Source organism: Choloepus didactylus, chromosome 16 (genome assembly GCF_015220235.1).
Source record: "Choloepus didactylus isolate mChoDid1 chromosome 16, mChoDid1.pri, whole genome shotgun sequence".
NCBI classification, from domain to species: Eukaryota; Metazoa; Chordata; class Mammalia; order Pilosa; family Megalonychidae; genus Choloepus; species Choloepus didactylus.
Genome location: NC_051322.1, coordinates 11,031,657 through 11,053,740, shown reverse-complemented (window position 1 = coordinate 11,053,740; position 22,084 = coordinate 11,031,657). Strand labels below are relative to the sequence as shown.

The 22,084-nt window shown below is 39.6% G+C and overlaps 1 protein-coding gene across 1 annotated transcript in view; it reads left to right on the top strand.

Annotated features, from left to right (window-relative positions):
- Window positions 1-22,084, top strand: part of DOK6 (docking protein 6) — a 491,683-nt gene that overhangs the window by 70,153 nt on the left and 399,446 nt on the right. The window lies entirely within an intron of this gene.

Genomic DNA, 22,084 nt, shown 5'->3' with positions numbered 1-22,084 from the left:
TTTACCTAGTGCTTGCTTTGAGCTTTCCTTCTTTCAGCACAAATTTGACCTTTTTTTTTTTTTTTATTTTAGGAAATTGAGTTCTTTGCTAAGATTAAAATATTCATGACAGGAAATGAACCTGATAGTTATGACACCAATATCTGTTTTTTGCTTTTTTTTCTGGATTAAAATACCTGAAATAATTAATACAGCATACCAGCATGTCACTGGATCACACAGAGAGAATAGTGGAATAGAAATGGTGATTTTGTGGGTTATATTCTGGTTTAGGCTCTTAAAGGCATGTGACAATGGCCGAGCTATTAAAATTAAGCCTCAGTTTCCTGAGTGCTGTTAAATGAATTACAAATAACATAAGCACAGCACCTGGCACTTAGTTGATAGTAAATGATAGGTAATATATGTTTAAAACCTAACTGATTTATCACTTGGGGCTTTATTTTACCGTTTGGGTAAATGGCTTTTGTTGAGAGAGATGAGACTTAGATGATACTAATGAACCACAGTTTAGAAATTAAGAAGTTTGGACGTTCACTAAAGGTCAATGTGAAGGCATTAAACTGACATAATAATATTTACAGTTGGAAAATATTAGAAAGGAAGAAGACTGGGGCTGTGATACTAGTTAGAAGACTTTTGCCATAAACTGTTTGAAGGATGATGGTGTCTTGAACTAAGATATTCAGACTGTGAAGTTAAAAAGGGCATTTGGAAAGTCCAATTGGCAAGATCCACTGATTTCTGCCATATGAGGGTGGGGAAAGAATTGGGGGTGATGCCTGATTTTCTGGCTGGTCTGATGACTCATTGGCGGGTGTGATCTCATTCAATGAGAGAGGATATTCAGGAGGTGTGGCAAGCTTGGAGTTGAGGTATGATAACTTCAGTTCAGGTTGTGCTGAGCTTTAGATACTGAGACAAACAAGTGGCCATGTCCGATGGCAGCTAGATATGCTGGCCTGAAATGTAGAGGAGAGTTGTTAATTTTGGAGCCATCAACACAAAAATGATAACTGAACATGGTGAAGTGGATAAGATTATGTAAGCCAAGTGTGAAGAATTAAGAGGAGAAGAGGTTCTGGGACTGAAACATGAGGAACACAAATATGAATGGAATAATAATAGCTACGATTATCAAATGTTTCCTATGTCTCAGGTGCTGTGCTGTGCATTTTGCTTCCATGACCTCATTTGATTTTCACAAAATTCTGCAAGTAGAGTCTATTATTGTCTCCATTTTAGAGATGAAGAAATTAAGTCTTATTGTACAATCTAAACCCCACAAAGGGAGCAGTTGGAACCTTAAGAAGCAAATCAGCTGAATGATATTAGCAAATAATAAAATACAACCCTGCTCCCAGTGCTTTATATTGTTTTCTCATTTAATCTTAACAGTAATCTTGCCTAAGATACAAACTAGGAAGTAGTGGAGCTGGAATTTGAGCCTAGAGCAATTTGCTTTGAGAGTTAGCTTGAGTAACCTCCATGCCATGCCTTCCAGAAGCCAAGGACAGTGGATGTTACCGAAGGAGGAAGTGGTCGGAAGTGTTAGATGCTGCGAGGTGTCTGGCCAATAGAAAAAAGATGGAAGCAAAATCATTGAATTTAATAAAAATTAGGTCGATGGTAACTTTCACGATAAGCATTATCAGTGAAGGAGTGGAGGCAGATGCCAGATTACGAGGGGGAGCTGAGGGGGGCTGGTGTGAGAATGGAGAAGGATTCAAACTGACTGAATTTTAAGGAAGAGAGAACTGTAGTTCAGGTGGTTAAGGGCATTTTTTGTCTGTTTTACCAATAAAAAAAAAAAAAAGATGGAAGATGCTTGCTGACATTTTAAGTGCTTAAATGAAGGAAAGAGGGTAGCTAACTGTCCAGGAGAGGTGGGATTACTGATAGGAGCTGCCCAGAAGAAAAGGCAAGAGAACGTGGGCATCCCAAGCTACTAAGGACATATATGGGAAATTCTGTTTGTTTTTCCCCAGATTTATCTAACTCTTGAGGTATTAAAATGAGTGCAAAAATATAAATATCAATAGATTATAATAGTGAAAAGAACCCAACATATATGTCATTTATTAGCTGTATATCTTTAACTAAATTATTTTGTGGAAAAGAGGTCACCTAATTTATGGAAAATATTTCTGTAGCCTCTTGTATAATGAGTTCTCTGAATTCATCAAAATAGTTGAAGCTGGTAACATACCTAATCTGTTAGAATTAATTAAGATATATTGACCAGTATTATTTGCAAATGCATGATATTAGGTATGTGTATCAAGATAAATAGATATGAACTTTAACTTCAGGGGCTTTAAAGTCTAGGATGTAAAATATTGATGCTCGTACCAGGCAAATAGCATCAAGATACCTAAAGAGTCACTAAAGAAATCTTATATTTTAACAAGTTAACAACTAGTTAAACAAATCTCGTATTTTAGTTAGATGTCTGCTCTAAATAAATTGGCTTTGGGCAGTATGTCTGGGCTGAACAGTTCGAAGTCATCTTGTTATGATAAGAAATGTCTTACTCATGAGAATACACGTGGGGAGGGAAAGAGGACCCTGATATAGTTGAAGTCGCAGTACAGCATCAAGATTTTAAGATAAGCACAGGATTATGGAATCAGGGGCAATAATAATCAAGGTATGTGCTATTGATTAGGACGGGTTTTGAACTTTCTGGCAGTTGAGTGGGGTAGAGGATGTACCATGTCCGGACAGAAAAGACTCTGGAGGGCTTGGCATTGTCCTAAGAGAGCCAGTGCCTGCCAAACAGGGGTTGGGGGGCAGTTGCATTCAACCAGCAAGCAGGACTTCTCTGCTTCCAAAGGGAGAAGTCAAGCGAAGAGATGGTTTCCCGTCCTCCTCTCACTCCCTCCTTATGTTCAGCACCAGAAGAGTGAGGCTCCGGAAGAGGATTGGCAGGACAAGGCCCAGATCAGGCCGCACCTCAGCACCACGTGCTTGAAAGAGAAGGGAGGAGGCAGGCCCCCTTCTCATTTACTTCCCCCGGAGGAGGCTCCTGCTTGAGAGTGGAGAGGAAGTGAGATGTATCGTGTATGTGAGATGGGAATTTCTATCTGTGTTGGATTCAACTCTTCACAACTGAAAATGATCAGAAAACCATGGGTCCACCCAAGATGTTACAAAAAAATTGAATATAACACAGTTGGGGGAAGGAATTGAAGAAAGATTGCATTCATTCACATCTGTATGCTGTGGAATTTGGAACATTCAGTAAACCTTTTATTCAATAAATAATGGAAGAACGATTCAGTTATTGGGCTGAAGCTGCTGCCAAAATAGGAATATACAGTGAAAATGGAATTGACAAAACAGATTAATATTCCATAGCCGTATGAAAAGAATCCACTTTTAATGTTTTGATTTGATTACCGTAGGCATATCTCTCTAGGCTAGGATTTTCCATTTTTTGAAGAAATTACGTTCGAAGATAAGGAACTTTATAAAAATGGGTGACATCAGAGAATTATGCAAGAATTGTGAATAATTTCAAAAGACTCTGTAAATATCTGCCTAGGATTTATTGTCCTTTAATGATGCAATGCAGTCAAGGGGTCTTGGGGTCCCCCTTTCTTAGGGGAAGCAGGCTATTTACCAAATGGAATCTTAAGAAGGCCACACACTGGAAAGAGGCTCAGACAGGTCTGGGAGGGCTGGCCTCCACCTTTCAGTAGTGTTTGAGCAGATTATGGAGCAATCACTTCCCTGCTGATTTCTTCTTCAGTTCTTTGCTTCTCTTATCTATTCTCCTCTTTTGAAACCTTGTGAGGTAGGAGTCCTTGCAACTCCTTTCTTTGCTTAAGTATGGGTATGATTCAAACCTCAAGAAATTTTTCTCTCCAGATTGTCATCAAGTTGTGTAGGAAACACTTGCTTAATTAAAATAGTGTCTCAGCTGGACTGTAGGCTTTATTCATGCTTGACTTAAAATTTAGAAAAGAAAGGCACTGGAAAGACACTAGTCTTCCTGTCATAAATCTACTGTTCCGGTTTGCTAATGTTGCCATTATGCAAAACACCAGAAATGGATTGGCTTTTATAAAGGGGTTTATTTGGTTACAGAGTTTCAGTATTAAGGCCATAAAAGTATCCAAGCTAAGGCATTAGCAATAAGGTACCTTCACAGAAGACTGGCCAATGGCTTCTAGAACACCTCTGTTGTCTGGGAAGGCATGTGGCTGGCGTCTTCTTCCTTTGCTCCCAGGTTGTGTTTCAAAATGGCATTCTCCAAAATGTCTCTAGGCTTAGCTTCTAGGGGAAAACTCTGGGCTAGTCTCTCCAAAGTGTGAGCAAAAGTCTGCTTTCAATGGCTGTTGCCAAAATGTGTCTCTCAGCTGTAGCACTGAGTTCCTTTTGTTTGGCAGTTCTTTATTTGGCTCCAGTGATTTAATCAAAAACCTCCCTGAATGGATGGGGTAACACTGCCAAGAAAATTATCCAATCAAAGGTCTTTCCCACAGTTGATTGAGTCACTTCTCCATGGAAACACTCAATCAATAGGCGCCATCCTAATCAACACTAACACCTCTGCTCCCACCAGATTGCATTAAATAGCATGTCATTTTGGTGGACATAATATATCCAAACCGGCACACCTACCTACCCGTTGTAGAGTGTCCTTTTCAAAGTTAATTATTTTTTTTAATAATAGAATAATTTTTCAGTCCAATAATCTGTATGCCAAATTGAGTTTGATTAATTTAAATATTTTTTTCAAATTAACACGCATATCTATTTATTTAGACATTAATCCTAATGTTTTCTTTCTCTACTATATCAGAAGGCAACAGATTGAGGGCTCCCGACTTTTGCTGACACTTTGTGACCCTAATATATATTGAATTGTTCACTTGATTTATATAGCCTAAGGCCTTACCTCAAAGGGTAAATTAAATTCCCAGTAGTTCTCTAAGCACCAAGACTGGCTGAAATATTCTTGTAAAACACTTTGATCAACTGCTTTCTGTGTAATTTGTGTATGTTTTTACTTTGAAAAAGATTCAACATTCTCTATGCTGTAAGTAACTGAAATATTTATTTTATAGAAGGAATCCAAATAAATGTCTCAGCTTTGTAAGTATGCATAGAAAAACTCAGTTGATTTATTTTTGGTGACAGGAACAAAGCTAAATTTAGAAGTTATCTTTCCTTTACAGCACAGGCCTAAAATACTTCTAGATATTTTCAGTTTTTATATCTTGTTCAATGAATTAAAGAATGAATATAACAAAATACAAGACTCTAAACTTTGTCCTTCATCAAGTAATACATTAAAATGAAATTTGTTTAATATTTTCCTTTCTTGTGGACTCATTAAAAATAAACATGTAAGGAGTTTATTTTTTTAAATGTGATTTTTTTTTTTTTTTAGATGTTTCTAGAGTTACTTGAAACAAAATGGGTCCACAATATTCATGTGAGGAAAGAGTTGTAAACATTTCATAATACGTTCTTTATACTTTCTTTTGGATTATAGTTTGGGACTCATTGATTAACTATAGGCCTGTGATGAAATAGCAGATCTGACCCTCAGATCACCAGTCCACAAGGAGCTGGGGCAGAGAGCGGAGCACGAGACCAAAGTCACGTGGTCAGGTTTTACACTGCTATTGTAGATGTGTTGAGTAATTATATTTTTAAAACATGCTTTTCTGTGTGTGGGTGTGTATGTGTGTGTTTTCATTTTTTACGAACTTTATAAGGTTCATGATGGATGGGTGAAAAAAAAAAGAATAAGCAAAAAAATATTCCTTTACTCCAGATTGTTTGAAAAGCAGCTTCAGGAGGGTGCTTATTATGTGGGTACAGAATTGAGAGCAAATCCAGGCTCCTGGAGTCCCAGTTCCCCATTTCCTGTTGGCCCCCCGTGGGCTGCCTTCCCCAAGGCTGGGCCTTTGAAGTGAGGACCTGACCGTTTGGGCATCGTTTTGTACCAGGACCCCTGGAGAGGAGCAAGGAAAGGCCTGGTGGACACTGGCTCTCTGGGTTTGTCCACCTTAGGAAGACAGAGTGGGTGTTGCTGTAGGAAGGAGAACATATTTCTGGTCTGGTTTCAGTGACCAGACGAAATGCTCTGATTCCATTGTACATTTTAAGCCAAAACATAGTACAGACCTTGCCCTAAGTATAGTCAGGAGGATATCAATTACGTTCTCTCTTCCCTCATCTCCTGTATCATTAAAGAAAAGCAGTTCCACTAATAACATTTTTGGAAACATTCCCATGTGCTCTCTCACACTTGCTTTTGTTTCTTTACCTTTTAAGTGAAATAATTTCAAAATGAAAATTATGTGTGTCTGTGTGTGTGTGTCTGTGCCTGCATGCGTATATTTATACATTTATATTTTTGTATGTTTGTATATATCACAAGCCCACAATCATTTCACAAGCCTTATTACTCATTAATTTGCAATGAACATTTAATGATCACCTTCCGTGTTTCAGGAATTATTCAATATATATTTATTGAATGAATTATTTTAAGCAATGATTCTCCAAAGCTGCTTTTTTAATTAAAAAAAATCAATTTTTATCAAGGACACCAGTCGTATTAGGGATGATAATGATAAATGATAGACAAGATAAATAGATAAATAAGATAGATATAAAAAAATGGAATTTTTACGGCACTTGGGGGAGGAATACAATAAGTCAAATAAATGAATAACTCTGGTGCACTGTTGAAAAGTTCTGCCAGGTAATCTATTGATGTGTCACGTTGTAAAAAGGGGTTAAAGAATAGGTGAATGTAATTAGGAGAGAAGATTCTTGGTCTCATAGGGCTTCTCTCTGTATTTGAAGAGTCAGAGTAAACATGTAGCACAAACACGTTGGGTTGGCCAGGGGTTTGGCTCTGTATGTTCATCTGTGACCAGCTGGTGAAGGTGCCACCACTGTGTGACCATGTCATTTGGGACAGGTTGTCTCCCTGGCTACCATTGCAGGAGATTAAGAAATGGAAGGATTTGCATGGGTCTTCACTAGCTACAGGAGCCACAAGTCACTGTGATGGGTTCCTTGCATGACTCCTTCTAACTGCAAGGGGCCAGGAAATATGGGGGGCAGGCAGAATGCTTGGCAAACTGTCTCTGCCACACCAAAAGCATGGTGCAGAGGATTGGGTACTGCTTTAGAACCTGAAAATGCTCTGCAGCAAGCACTTTTCAATGTGTCCACCAGAGAACTGCTTGCAAGCAGCGGGCAAGAGTGCTTTTAGATTACTTTTCTTTAAACCGGTTTTTCACTCAATAGTGGTGCTAACCAAGTGTGTGCGGTGATTTTCAAATGATCTACCTTGGAACCCAATGTCCTAGGAAAGCCACATCCTCATTTGTTTCATTGCAATCATGAGAAAGATTTTGTTAACAGAAAAAAAAAAACAAACAAAACATAGGTTCCTCTGCTGATGAAATATTTGAAAACTGCTGATATTTTTTAGAAAATGAATTCATATTTATTGCTGAAATTATTTTAAGAAAGATGGTATGAAAAATAAGATTTCAGTTCTTGGCAACTAGCATTTTGAAATTTCCACAAACCAAGAATATTTGTATTTAAAAGGCTATTCTTAGCAATTGCATCCACTTGTGATAAGTGTCTTATCATTTATTTGATAATTGAGCATTTTAACCATCTAATTCTAGTTTTAAAAGAAATTTGCTAATTCTGTTATTGATTTATATACATTGAAGTTTTCATGAAGAAATAAATGATAAAGTATTAACCCCAGGAAGGGTGTAAATGTATAATATTTTAATAATTTTATAGTAATACCTATTTTATCATAGTTAATACAAGAAATATAAATTTACATATATATAATATAGCAAACAGAGGAATCATAAAATTATAAACTTGTAGGCAGAAAAATAAATCTATCAGGAAGTAGAAATGCCTTACAGCAACATGGATCAAAAGAGTTGAAATAATGGAATCATATTAAAACATCTGTAATTGATTTTGAACAAGCTCTTACAGAGAATTAATTACCCTTTGGAAAAATGTCACTTCGTTCACACTAAATGCATGTTTTTCACTTTCATTTAAATTCTGTTAAATAAATATCTGACAGTGAAGACTAAATCACTGACAGAAATTACTTTAGTGTTTTTTTGATTTGGCATTTATTTCCCCTGTGAAAAACATTTGTTTTCATTGTTTAAAATATCTAAGCTACACTGTGGATTAAAATTCTAAATATAGATGAAAATCGATTGATAAATAAAGGAAACTGCCTCTGGCCTTTGAGGAAAATACTTTCACATTCAATATCTAATGGAATTCTCTTATTTTCCTCAGGTGTTCAATTATGAATTTACTACACTCAACCACAAAATATGGTGTAGAAATAATCTCAACATTTATTATTATAGGTAGATATTGTATATAAGGATGCAGAATTAATAATTTTGGCAACCAGTAAAAGATTCAGATGTTTAGCCTTATTTCTTTCTTTCTTGTTCTGTGAATCAGCTAATAAACAATACCCCAGTGCCTTGTCTCACCTTAACAAGCCTAGCAACAATTGTTTTGGCAACTAGGAAAGAGGTATATAGTAGCTAGGCCATGTGCCTAGAAAAATTAAAACAACCCTGGACAAAAAACAAAACAAAAAACAAAAAACCTCTAAAAAGTAGCTTAACAAAAAGTAACTTAAAATCGTTAGAAATAAAAACAGAAACTCTAATGCTTGTTTTGCTTATCTATTGCCAAAGATAATTACCTCAAAACTTAGGGACTGGAAATAATTGTTTTAATTTGCTTACAATTTGTTAGGATTGGAAAGGGCTCCGCCACGCCTCTGAGATGGCAGCTGGAGTTGCTGGGGCTGGGGCATCTGTTTCCAAGATGGAGGGCGTCTTCTCTCACACGTCCAGCTCCCCGACGCTCCATGATCTGTTTCCGTCTACTCAGGGAGGCCCATCCTCCAGGGCCTTTCCGTGTAGCCTGGGCTTCTCACAGTTGAGTTTCTTAGTATGTTCACGCCTGTTGGATGCCAACTGGCTATCAGGAAACAGGAAACAGAAGCTCTTAGTCCAGCCAAGTGCTGTGACAGGAACTGGACCACACATTTCACAGTTTACACCTGGCCAAAGCAGTCACAGGGTCCACCTAGATCCAAGGATGGAGAAAGAGGTTCCACCCCTTAATGATGGGGTGGCAAGGTCACGCTGCTGAGGAGCATGTGAGATGGGAGGGATTGTTGCGGCCGACTGTGTAAAATAAAATCTGCCAGGTTTCTCAATCTGAAAAAATGTAATTTTGGAGATTAATATCACCCAGAATGCTATTTCAAACAGTAATCTATTGGTAAACAAAGAATTGAGTAACTAATAATATAATTTAATGAAATATTACTGAGTGACTGCCATATACATTTTTCAATTTAACATGTCCTTGAAGAAATTTGGACTTTTGTCATTAGGAATGCAGAAATATCAGAGATAGGCTTTAACTTAAGATTAGAGAATAGGGAACAAAACATTCATATGTGCATCTCAGTATGAAGAGAAGTGATGCTTATGTCTAATAGACTGTAGAATGAAATATGAATTGGTAGGTGTGCTGGTTTGTGTGTATTGTGTCCCCCAGAAAAAGCCATATTCTTTGATGCAGTCTTGTTTGGGCAGACATTAGTGTTCTAATTCTTTGATTGAGTGTTTCTGTGGAGATGCGACCCACCCAGCTGTAGGTGATAGATGATTTCCATGGAGGTGTGGCCCCGCCCATCCAGCATGGGCCTTGATTAGTTGACTGGAGCACTATATAAGCTCAGATGGAAGGAGCGAGCTTGCTACAACCAAGAGGGACACTTTGAAGAATGCACAGGAGCTGAGAGAGGAGCTTCAGATGAGAGACAGTTTGAAGACAGCTGTTGAAAGCAGACTCTTGCTCCGGAGATGCTAAGAGAGGACAAATGCCCCAAGAGCAACAGAGAGCGACATTTTGAAGAAGAGCTGCGGCCTAGAGAAAATCATTTTGAAACCAGAACTTGGAGCAGACGCCAGCCACCTGCCTTCCTAGCTAACAGAGGTTTTCTGGATGCCATTGACCATCCTCCAGTGAAGGTACCTGATTGTTGATGTGTTACCTTGGACGCTTTATGGCCTTAAGACTGTAACTATGTAATCAAATAAACCCCCTTTACAAAAGCCAATCAATTTCTAATGTTTTGCAGAAGGGCAGCATTAGCAAACTGGAACAGCAGGAAATCATGAAAATAGGTTTTCTAGGAAGAATTTTAGCACAAACATATCCTGCCATCTCTGGCAAGGAAAAGAAAGTAGTCAAACCATTTTGGACATGGTTATCTGTCTTGTCGCGGGCTTCAGATATCTTGAGGCCCATGTAAACATATCATTATTACCCAATATTATTTAAGTTAATATTTTCTTTATTAATATACATTCTTTATTAAAATATGCCCATTCTTCCTATTAATATCATTTACTGAGCTGTTCTTAGTGTTTAAATGTCACGTCTTAGATGAAAAACAAATGGGAAGCAGAGAAAATAGGATATTTCATAGGTTTAAAGAAGATTTGAGTTCCAGTAAAAAGTACTGCCTTATTTTTTAGCATATGGGACATTTGTTGCTCCTTTATTGATAGACTTAAAGATGAGATTTTTACAAGAACTTATTTTATTAAGAATAAAAGTAATATTTGTATAAACTGAGCAAGCTCTTGAAAATCATGATGCGATGTGTTCATTTTGAAAATCTGAGAGTATTGTAGGTAATCTTTGAGGAGACATTTTAGAATGCATTTAAAGTTTCTTGGAAATTATGATAGTATAACCAATGAAAACAGTAGGTTTTTTGTTTGACCTCAGTGCAGTGATATTCACAGAAGTCCATTTTTATCACATTGGTCCAGAAACCTGCAGTCCAGGACGGAGCTTTAATCTATTCTGGGACCTTAGGTTGCATGCTGTATTGCTAGACCTTGAAATTTGGTGTTTATGATCTACGGATCATAACTGCTGTGGCCGTACCTGCTCTTTTTTTTTTTTTTTGAGAGTTTGATTTTGTTCATGTCTGTCGACGTCAACTTGAGCTTTCCAGGAAAAAATCACTCGACTTTTATATTCTCCACTCAGCTAAGGTGATGTTAGTGGGTCTTGGCTGGATTTGTATTAAATGGTGACTTTTTTTTTTTTTTAAACTGACCATGTTCAGGAAATTTACTTAAAAAAAAGTAGTTTTGGTTTCATTTTAAAGTTTACATTTCCATGAGTGTTTGCACTAGAAATAACTTCTCTAGATTGAATACATCTCTCTTTTCTCCCTCTTTCCTTCTTTCTATCGTCTTCCATTAATTATCCACCTGCTGTTCCTATTTAGAATTACAGCTTTCCCACCCTGACTTTCCAAGAGTCAGGGCATGTTGGGTCTGTAAGAGAGAGGATAGAGTCAGGGAAGACACAGCGAGAAGGGTGTGACAGGGTGTCTTAGCATCTGGGGCGCCCCTGGGCTTCCGCAGCTTTACCATTCTAGAGTTGGAAAGCCTCTGTCCTGCCTGGCATCTTACAGAGCTTCAGGGAACACCTCACTGTGTTGATAAAATCAGTCCAGTCCACTGCCAAGGGGGTTGCCTTAGCTGACCTCTGGGGACAGTGGCACTGCCTGGGTATAGCGTTGGCTCTGCTCCCATCACGCTGGCCCAGGAAAACCTCCCAGCTGCTGCTTTGCACTCCCTTAGGCTGGTCCCCAGATGCTTTGTCAAACACCTTCTGGTCTAGGCACACCTGGTCCTCGCTCAGGGCCACAAACAGCCCTGGTGTTCCATTTGTCTAGAGCCCTTGTTGCACCACCTGCCCACACCTCAACACCCCTCATTCCCCCCCTTCTTTAGGCCCCAATATTGCTGGCTCCGTGGCCCTTGTCATGACTTGCGCCACTCTCCTCGACCTGCACCCCTGGGTGCCGGTGTCAGTGCAGCCAGGACTTCTGCTGCCAGGACTGCTGCCTGTTGCTGGGGGAAGGAACAGCAGAGAAATGGTCTCTGTCTCTGCTAAGCTCTTATCAGACAGTTACAGCTTTTTAAGTTTTACACATACTACCATTTTCCTAAGGCTGCTAAGGTGGCTTCATTGAAAGATGTTCAAGAAGGAGCTACCACTGAGCTGAGAGCAAGCCCTTTAGGCCAGACTGGTTCCGACAGAGTCACAGGCCTTTGGGATTTGGCCTCAGCTTAGTGCCATGCGCACGCTGTCCAGCTTAAATCCTATGTGGTTCTCGGTCCCAACATTTGAAAATCTTTTCCAGAAGGGTTCTCAGACTCTTCCATGGTGGTGGAAGTTTTTACACCATGGAAATTGACAAATGCTACAAAACGACTTTTATTTATTTATTTATTTTTTGTAGAGAGGTAGCATAATGGGCAATTTCAAGTTACTAATGTTTTAGCAACATACTTACAGAATTTCTAAAAACTTAACCATCAGCTCTCAGGATCCAGTTTCATGTGGCTGAAGTACACCATTTCTAGTCTCATCAGCTGCTGAATAAGAAAAGCCAATTTATTACACATTTTCTTGGATTATTATTTATGTGATAGGTAGATGTTTGGATGTATCTGAAAACTTGGAAATTGACATTTAGGCTTGCGGCATATAAACACAACAAAAAATAATGTTACAGAAGTGTAGCCAGCAAATTTATACTGTTCTTCTTAAAATTAACTTTACATTATTTATTGTTGATAACTAAGTATAAACTTATGCCTTGATCACCCTGTGACAAAACTGACTAAAATTTTCCCTTTAACAGACAAAACATAAATTTTATTAATGGCCACTAACAAATTTCAAGCATGAGTGATTATTTGTACAGAGTGACAGTTTTTGAGGACTATGGAATTCAGAAAGTATGAGATCACTGCACACCTTGGAGGTAAAATGGTTGAGAAGGTTGAGATGAAAAACAGGTAATGAGAGGGTTAGTGATGAGTGAATGAAAACAGCTGGGGTAGATGCATTTTTCAAGAATGTAGCAACATCATAAATGAGGGAAGCAAAACAGAATCAGGACATGGTTTTGAGAAGGGATGAGAAACCCTGTAATGTTTTGTAGACAGACTGGAAACTACCAGTCAAGGAAAAGAGTTTGAAGATGCAAGAAAGAAAAGTTAGATGGAATGTGACCCTGGAGGTAGGGGAAGGTTAGCCTTGGCAAGAAAGCTAAATATTCCTTCTTCAGAGATAGAAGTGTAGCGAAAGGTGGAGGAAAGAGAAGGATTCAGAGAGTTCGGGAGATTAAAATAGATTTGAGGACTTCATATTCTTAATTTATTGTCAACATTGCTGAAATAAATAAAGGGGATTATGCCATGAGGATTTGGGGGAAAATAGGGAATGGTTTGCTAGAAAAAGTCAGCTAGGAAGGTGAAAGAAACAAAAGGAGTGAAGCCTAAAAAAGGAATCTATTCTTGCTTTAAGTCTCAATTGTTGGGTCTAGGCTAATCATTTTTTTTTAATTAAATTCAGTTTTATTGAGATATATTCACATATCATACAATCATCCATGGTATACAATCAAGTGTTCATAGTACCATCATATAGTTATGCATTCATCACCCATTGTAAGCTACATTGTCATACAATCATCTTCACGAGTCAAGGCTACTGGGTTGGAGTTTGATAGTTTCTGCTATTTACTTTTAGGTATTCCAATACATTAAAACCTAAAGAGGTTTATCTATATAGTGCATAAGAATGTCCACCATAATGACCTCTCAACTCCATTTGAAATCACTCAGCCAGTGAAACTTTATTTCATTTCATTTTGCATCCTGCTTTTGGTCAAAAAGATGTTCTCAATCTCACGATTCTGGGTCCAGATTCATCCCCGGGAGTCATATCCTGTGTTGCCAGGGAGATTTACACCCCTGGGAGTCAGGTCCCACGTACGGGGGAGGGCAGTGAGATCACCTGCTGAGGTGGCTTGGCTAGAGAGAGAGGTAGGCTAATCATTTTTGATAGTCATTTTTATTAATTTCTCTGCTTACACGAACCCCCTCCCACCTCTAAGTGCTTAGCATACAGCATGCAGACAATAAGGAATTTGCTACAGTGGTTGATTTTTATTATGCCTCACCTTCACATATAGAAATCTTTGCCTCTAGTTCCTCCTATTTCTGAGATTATTTTTTGCATACTTTATTGCCTTCATCTGCTCACATTTCATACTCTTTTTCTGTTTGGCATGGATTCTCTACTTGAGCCATTGTCTCCACAGGGAATGCTGTAATGTTTTCTCACCCAATCCATGTCTCTGTCCTAGAAAACACTCAAGGCAACATTTTGCAATGACTCCCCACAACAACCTATTCTCAGAGTCTTTCTCAGACTTAATTCATTTGTGAACTTAATTGTTATGAGTAACTTGGATCTGAGTGAAAACATTTAAAGTCTTCAAGGATCAGTGAAATACTCACCATTTAGAGAGAAAGAACACATAAAAAGATACCATTAAAAATAGTTTTTAGTACTTAGAAAACAAATTAGCAAGTCATGCATAATTAGACTCATAAATAAATTATTTCCCCTAGTGTGATAGCAGTGTCCTTTCTTGATCCCTGAGTGAGAAGTGGTTATGGAGGTTGGGCAGGTATTGAGGACAAAAAGGAAATGCTTTAAGATATGGAGGTAGTTTATAGATATTACCCTACTACCACCCTTTAAAACGGCATTCATTTCAAAGAATAAAATGTGTTTCTGTTATTTTGATTTTCCAAAAAGCCACCTCTATGTAATAAAAAATCTCTTGGAAAAAATAGTTTTAAAGCAACATCAACTTGGAAATTAGAGTATTTTACATTATAAAAATGAATCTTAAAGTGTGATTCTGGCAGAATTGGAAAAAGCAGCATATTCTGTGCTTAGATTTTACTCTCAGAGAAGTATCTTACTGCAATAAAATTTATTATGAATGTACCGCTGATCATTCTGGGGCGTGATTTGCTTCGAACTCTAAAACCAGAGCAGTTTTCTATAGCTTCAATATCATATCTTGTATACCTGTCTTTTAAATATGAAATTTTTGATCTCTCTGTTTGGCTCAGTATTATGTTACCTTCAAAAATGTGGTAATGAGATATTGATACTCATATTTGGAAGCTATCAGTGTTTATATACAACCAGGTCATATTTTTAAAAAGTATATTATTAGATGGTAATTGGGAACTAAAAACAAGTAGGAAACATTATACATGGACGATCATATCTTCCAGTCAGCCCATAAAGACATGTTTTTTTGTTTTTTTTTTCTTAATTAAATTCAGTTTTATTGAGATATATTCATATACCATACAGTTATCCATGGTGTACCATTAGCTGTTCACAGTACCATCTTACAGTTGTGCATTCATCACCCCAATCTATTTTTGAACATTTTCCTTACACCAGAAACAAAAGCATGAGAATAAAAACTAAAAGTAAAAAAGAACAGCCAAATCATCCCCCCCCATCCCACTGTATTTTTCATTTAGTTTTTGTCCCCATTTATCTACTCATCCATCCATACACTGGGTAAAGGGAGTGTGATCCACAAGGTTTTCACAATCACAGTGTCACCCATTGTAAACTACATAGTTGCTTTTCTCCTTAACTGTCATCCTTATCTTTCCCCAGACCACACACCAACAGTGATACCCCCCAAATCACAAAAAAGAAGGAATGGGATTAGGAATATTCCAGCCAAAAAGTTTTAGGAAGCTGGCAGTAAAAAAAGACAGGTGATTTAAAAACAACAACAACAACAACAAAAAACATAGATTCAGAGATGAGGGAAGGGTCTTTAAAAAAAAAAATACCAATCACATATCAATTCCTTGATCAACCCATTGATCTCTGATCTCTGAGAGATTGAGCCAGCTTACTTTCCCCTTCCCCATTGCCATCCCCATTTTATTCCACTGAGGGTTTCTTTTCTTCTCCTGTTTACTACAGGAGGGAACACACATTTATAGCTTTTTGTCTGTCTGTCTGTTCCTAATGCATGCAGAAAGCTCTGTTGAGATTTTCTTAAGTTTTGAAGTTTTGATTGTACGTGGTTTTGGCATATCTCAGGTAGATATTTTACTGTCTTACAATTTACAAGGTCTGAGTTGCTTCCTCTTACAAGTTAATGAAGCTTTAGACATGGAAATAGAAAAGAGCAGCTTTTTTTTTTTTTCCATACATTTCCTCTAAAATACTTTGGGAAGGACAATTTTGAGCTCATGCGTAATTCTTGAGAAAACATTATGGAAAGCCTACCTGTATATAAATGCAGTTTCTAGGCAAGTTTCTGGCAGATCTTACAGCAATGTTATAGGCTTGTGTGTCATAGTTTTAAATATTCACAGAACATTCTAATTAGTTCTGAAGCTCAGACTGCTTTAGTATCAGATTTTGAATATCTTCTATTTTAAGGAACTAAACATTTCTGAAACAGCACAGGTTTCTCTCTCCAATGGACGATCTCCCTCTTTGCATTGATTGTGAAGGTCGCCATAACTGATGAAACACGTTATCATTAAACAGTTAAGCTGCAATACTGTGGGGGGCTACTCTATCCCATACTATTTTTATCTGTAAGCTTGCTAACAAAAGCCAAAGAGCAATTAAGTTAAAAGCAAATTTTAAAGAAGCAAGATTTTTTGTAGTGTTGTACAAATACATGAGTTTGGTAGAGTATGCAAAATTAAGAAAAATTTCTTCAACACTGGACTGTGAAAATCTGAAGCAAATAATCATGAGAAAATGTTTTGAGTTAAGAAGTGGTCCTTGTGAGTTATTTTATCTGTTTTAAAGAAATTTGATTCATTAATATATGCCTGTAAGCATGTACTTAAGCTAGAAAATAACTTTTATATCATTTAATACACACTCTTCACTTTTTATGAAAAAAGAATCTGGAGAGCAGACTGAAACTCTTGACGGCCTTTGTGCTAGTACTATACTGTCCCAGTGTCTCACCATGCTTCCTCCAGTGTAATTAGAAGAAACCAAAACACACACACACCCAAACCCAAAACAACAACCAAAAATCCCAAAATAACTGCCCAACTTTAAAATTTATTTTATTTTAGCTTAAATTAAAATATATATATATATATATATTTACATCAAACTTTGTAAAGTAACAAGACCATGCAATACTTTAATTATTTAAAGCTTTGCATTAGGGTTTTAAAATTCAGTTTTATTGAGATACAGTCACCTACCATACAGTCATCCACAGTGCACATTCAGTTGTTCACAGTATCATCATATAATTGTGCATTTATCACCACAATCAATTTTTGAACATTTTCATTGTGCCAAAAAGCAAGAATAAAAGTAAAAGTAAAAAAGAACACCTAATATATACCATCCCGCCCTTCCCCCCACTAGTTTTCATTTAATTTTTATCCCCATTTTCCTACTCTTCTGTCCCTACACTGGAAAAGTGAGTGTGAACCACAAGGTTTTCACAATCACATGGTCACACTGTGTAAGCTACATTGCGTTAGGTTTTGTATTCAGGAAATTGGATCTCCTAGTTTTCAAGGGTTTTATGTTCGCATGTGGGTAAATGTTCCTATTGTTATAAATCTTGCCTGTCTTGCGAAGCACGTGGAAAGGTGCGGACCCTACACGCCCTGAGCTGGGGGCGGAGGTCACGGTCCAGGTGCTTCCGGGAGCCCGAGGCTCTTCCGGTGCTGGGCCTCCGAGACAGGCTGTATCATATAAAGGAAAACTATTGGGTTGTTTCTGTTTTTTTTCTTTGAATTTTTTTTCTCTTCTTCTCCACTTAGAATAGAATGCCTGCCCATTTTGAGCAGATGGGGAGTAGCCCGACCTGGAAATCAGTAGTTCTGGAATGTGTGCCGGTTGTTATTCCAGTGTAGAGATACTTCAGGGATTCTCCAAGTAACAAAGTGTTTCTCACAAACAACATAAATTTAAAAGGCCAGATGTGCCTGTTCAGTACTTTTATTCATTTTGGGTTCAAAGAAACACTTTATTCGAAAATGTAAATTCTTGCAAAGATTGAAAACCACTGAAGTAAAAGTTCACTAGTTCACCTCCAGCTCAGTGATTTCACTGGGTGTGTTTTGACCATCCAGATATTTTGTGACTATAAATTAAACATATATCTTTTAGAAAACTGGGAAAATACAACAAAAATAAAAATCAACAAGATTCCCATCACCAAAAAAAGGCTACTCTATTTCGTGTTTACTTTTTAAACAAGTAGCACATTGCTCTCTTAACATTTCTTAGATATCTAACATTTCTTTTAGATATATGTTTCCACTTACAGTGTAGTGTAAAATTTAAGTCTATCATAATAGTTTCAGATAATAAATTGAGTACCATGTATATATAGTTTTCAGTAATGTTCTAGTTAAATTATACTACATATTTAAGTGAATTATTTTTTTATTATGCCTTTGGAGGCAGTATAGAATGCACAAAATTGCTTAAAATTTTATGTACTATTTAAAATATTCAGATATATAAATTAGCTGTGTCATCAATCTGTATCAACAGATGATATAAAAATTTTCTCTGTCCACAAAACATATGAGAACATGCACCTGCAGGTGAGAAAAAATATATACATAATCCCTTATGTTGAAAAAGCTGTGCTAAAATTCATACATTTTTGCCTCATTGTATAAATTCATAAAAGCCTTTCAAAGTTAGTTGCACAATTTATAACATGGGACTAAAAATGATCTATATAGTGTCCGGCGCCGCCCCGCTCGACCCCTGTTCCCCGGCCGGTGAGGGGAGAAACAAGGGATGAGAGAGAGAGAGATGCAGACCACGCAAACTGACCTGGCTGGAAGTCACGACTCGAGCCACACGGCGGTTGCGAGAGCAAGTCTTTTACTGAAGCTAGATAAGCATTCTCTGTTACAGGTTTCCACGCGGGGCAGAGTGCCTCGCGGGAGAGCAGCCTCGATGTGGCCGTCAGGTACGGCTCCTAGTGGGCTGTCTCCCCAAGGTTCGCTTGGGCAAACTCTTAAGTACTCTACTCATAACCAATGATCTAGCGCCGCGCATATGCACTCAATTGGCAGATAGGAATAGTGAGTGTGCACGTCATAAGCGGAAGCAGGATATGGGCGCCATCTTGGCTCATTCGATGGGCGGGGGGACTTTGGAGCAGGTTTACAGCGCATGCGCTATGCCCGTCCCGGGAGACGGCTCTCCACATCTCCCCCTTTATTATTTATATCGACCCAGTGTCCCCAGTGATGAGTGTGCTCCCGTGAACCCAGATGGCTCACAATTTGTTCCGGTGCTTTGGGGAGTCTGGACTAGGTCTCAGCCATTTAGCGGCGGAGCCTCTGGCACCAACCAGAATGCTCACTTCATATAGAGACTGGAGAGCCCATGAGCTGGAAACCATGTGGCTCTCCTTGCAGTACTCAGTCTCGCAACTGGGGGACAAGAGGGTTAGGAGAACGGTAGCCAGTGTCGAGGGCGTCACTAGGTGTCTCTGTGCAATGGCAGGGGTCCCGTCTGGCCACAACTAGGACTCTGCCCAAGAGATCTACCTGAGACAAAAATAGGACCACTGGTGCCGATTATTTATATCCGGGATTTTGCCAAATACTTAGCTGCGAACCTTGCCCCCAAATGCCCCGCTTCGAGTGGTTGGGATGGGTGCTGGGCAGAGGGACTATAGTCATCAGGAGGGTTACAGGCAGAGGACATGGCCATCATGGCGGTAACACGTAATTGCTGTTGTCTTTGAAACAAACGCTCCAGCAAACTCTTAACAATGATCAAACCTACTAATAACCCCACAGCAAGAAGAACCCAGTTGGTCAGATTAGGCCAAGAGAACCAGGAGGGAAAAAAGGTCAATATTCCTGGCCCTCTTCCCGGTCTGCTGGGGAGTGGTCGACACCGTCGACATCATTTGACCGCTCATCACGCGAGTTGAGGACTGGATCCAACAGGTCACGTTGGGGGTTTAACGACCCGTCAGGCTGCAGTTCTTTGGTGTTCTCAGGCGACTGCACGGTTCTCACCAATCTCTCCGGTACCCACACTGGTTGGCGTCCTGGTTCCTGGGGAAAGACACAAACAGAGCCTCTGGCCCAGCTGAGCACTGGGTCAGGACCTTTCCATTGCCCCGACAGAACATCCCTCCAACGGACCAGGCCTCTATGCGGAGGACCTGGGGTGGTATGTTGTAGGGCAGGCGTCATGGTTGATGCGTTTTCATTTAAATAATTGTATGTAAATAGGGCGGCAGACAATTGGGCCCTGGGGGACAGACCATGACCTATTCCCTCCTATTGGGTGAAGGGTAATCGGGTGGGGATTCTGGGCGTTGCGAGGGGGGGTCATGGTCTCTACTCGTCATGGCCACTAGAGGGAGTCCTGTACAAGGGCCCCTTGCGGAGTCGGTTAAACCGTCCACCGGATGCAGGTGCTTCCTTGGGGCGCAACGGTCGTTGCCGGTGGGGCAGAGGGCCGCGTGGGTGAGATAGGGGGTGCCTCTAGATCAATCAGCGGAGGCGCTTCCGGTCCCTCGTCTGCCTCGCTTTCAGAATCTGAGTCAGAACTATCAGAACTAGTACTCGACTCTGGCGGCTTGCCCTTATGGGTGCCCTCCGCGGATGAAACGGACTGAGTTTCTTGGAGCGCATGTCGCACCTGCAACAAGGCAGCAGGCGTGGTCAGGCCCATGGCCGATTCCAGCTCAAGTACAGCATGAACAGTCTCCCATATAAGGACCAGGACTGGGTCCAGACAAATGCCCGTTTGGCGCGCTCGGTCTATATCACGGCCAAGTTTCATCCAAGAGGGCAGGTTGAGGCTGCCAGAGCAGGGAAACCAGGGGGCAAAAGTGGCCACATCATCAAGGAATCGTTGGAGAGAACTTTTCTTAACTGAGATACCCCGCTGCTTCAAAAGGGTCTTTAAGGGGGTTAATAGGGGTGAGCTTTCAGACTGCCCCATGCTTGCAGTCGGCACTATCTCTTAATCACTCGGAGAGCTCTTCCGAGTCCCCGGGGCTACCTGAACGCCCACGGGCCCTAGTCCTCGCACGAAAAAAAGGGGTGCTTACCTTCTCGCGGTGATCAGTCGCGGAAGTCAAGCCACGGATCCCGGGAGCACGTCTCCGTCGGGTCGAGGGGAACGCGAATGAGGTTCCCCGTACGGGCCACCACTTGTCCGGCGCCGCCCCGCTCGACCCCTGTTCCCCGGCCGGCGAGGGGAGAAACAAGGGATGAGAGAGAGAGAGATGCAGACCACGCAAACTGACCTGGCTGGAAGTCACGACTCGAGCCACACGGCGGTTGCGAGAGCAAGTCTTTTACTGAAGCTAGATAAGCATTCTCTGTTACAGGTTTCCACGCGGGGCAGAGTGCCTCGCGGGAGAGCAGCCTCGATGTGGCCGTCAGGTACGGCTCCTAGTGGGCTGTCTCCCCAAGGTTCGCTTGGGCAAACTCTTAAGTACTCTACTCATAACCAATGATCTAGCGCCGCGCATATGCACTCAATTGGCAGATAGGAATAGTGAGTGTGCACGTCATAAGCGGAAGCAGGATATGGGCGCCATCTTGGCTCATTCGATGGGCGGGGGGACTTTGGAGCAGGTTTACAGCGCATGCGCTATGCCCGTCCCGGGAGACGGCTCTCCACAATATAGTCCTCTACTTTTTGAAATAAAATGCTTGTTTAAATATAAAAATATCCCAAATGGATTATGTATTTTTTCCATTCAAATAGAAGATAGTATTGTTAGACATTCCAATGACAGAGTAAAATATGCTTAGTCTATTATTCCTGTTGATAATGCTTCCAAAGATAGTTCTTCATTCAAGACCAACTATTCAAGAATGAAATAAACAATATGGTATAGTATTTAAACAGTAAGTTCAAATAATATCTCTGTAGCTAATAGTTATGAAATAGTTTAAAAGCTATTTGTTGCTGCCCACCTCAATTTCCTCATCTTAGATTGATAAATACTATTTAATTGGTTATCCTAAATTCTGCCCACAAAAGGCATAGCATACAATAAACATTCAGTCAATATTAGCTATTTGTAGTA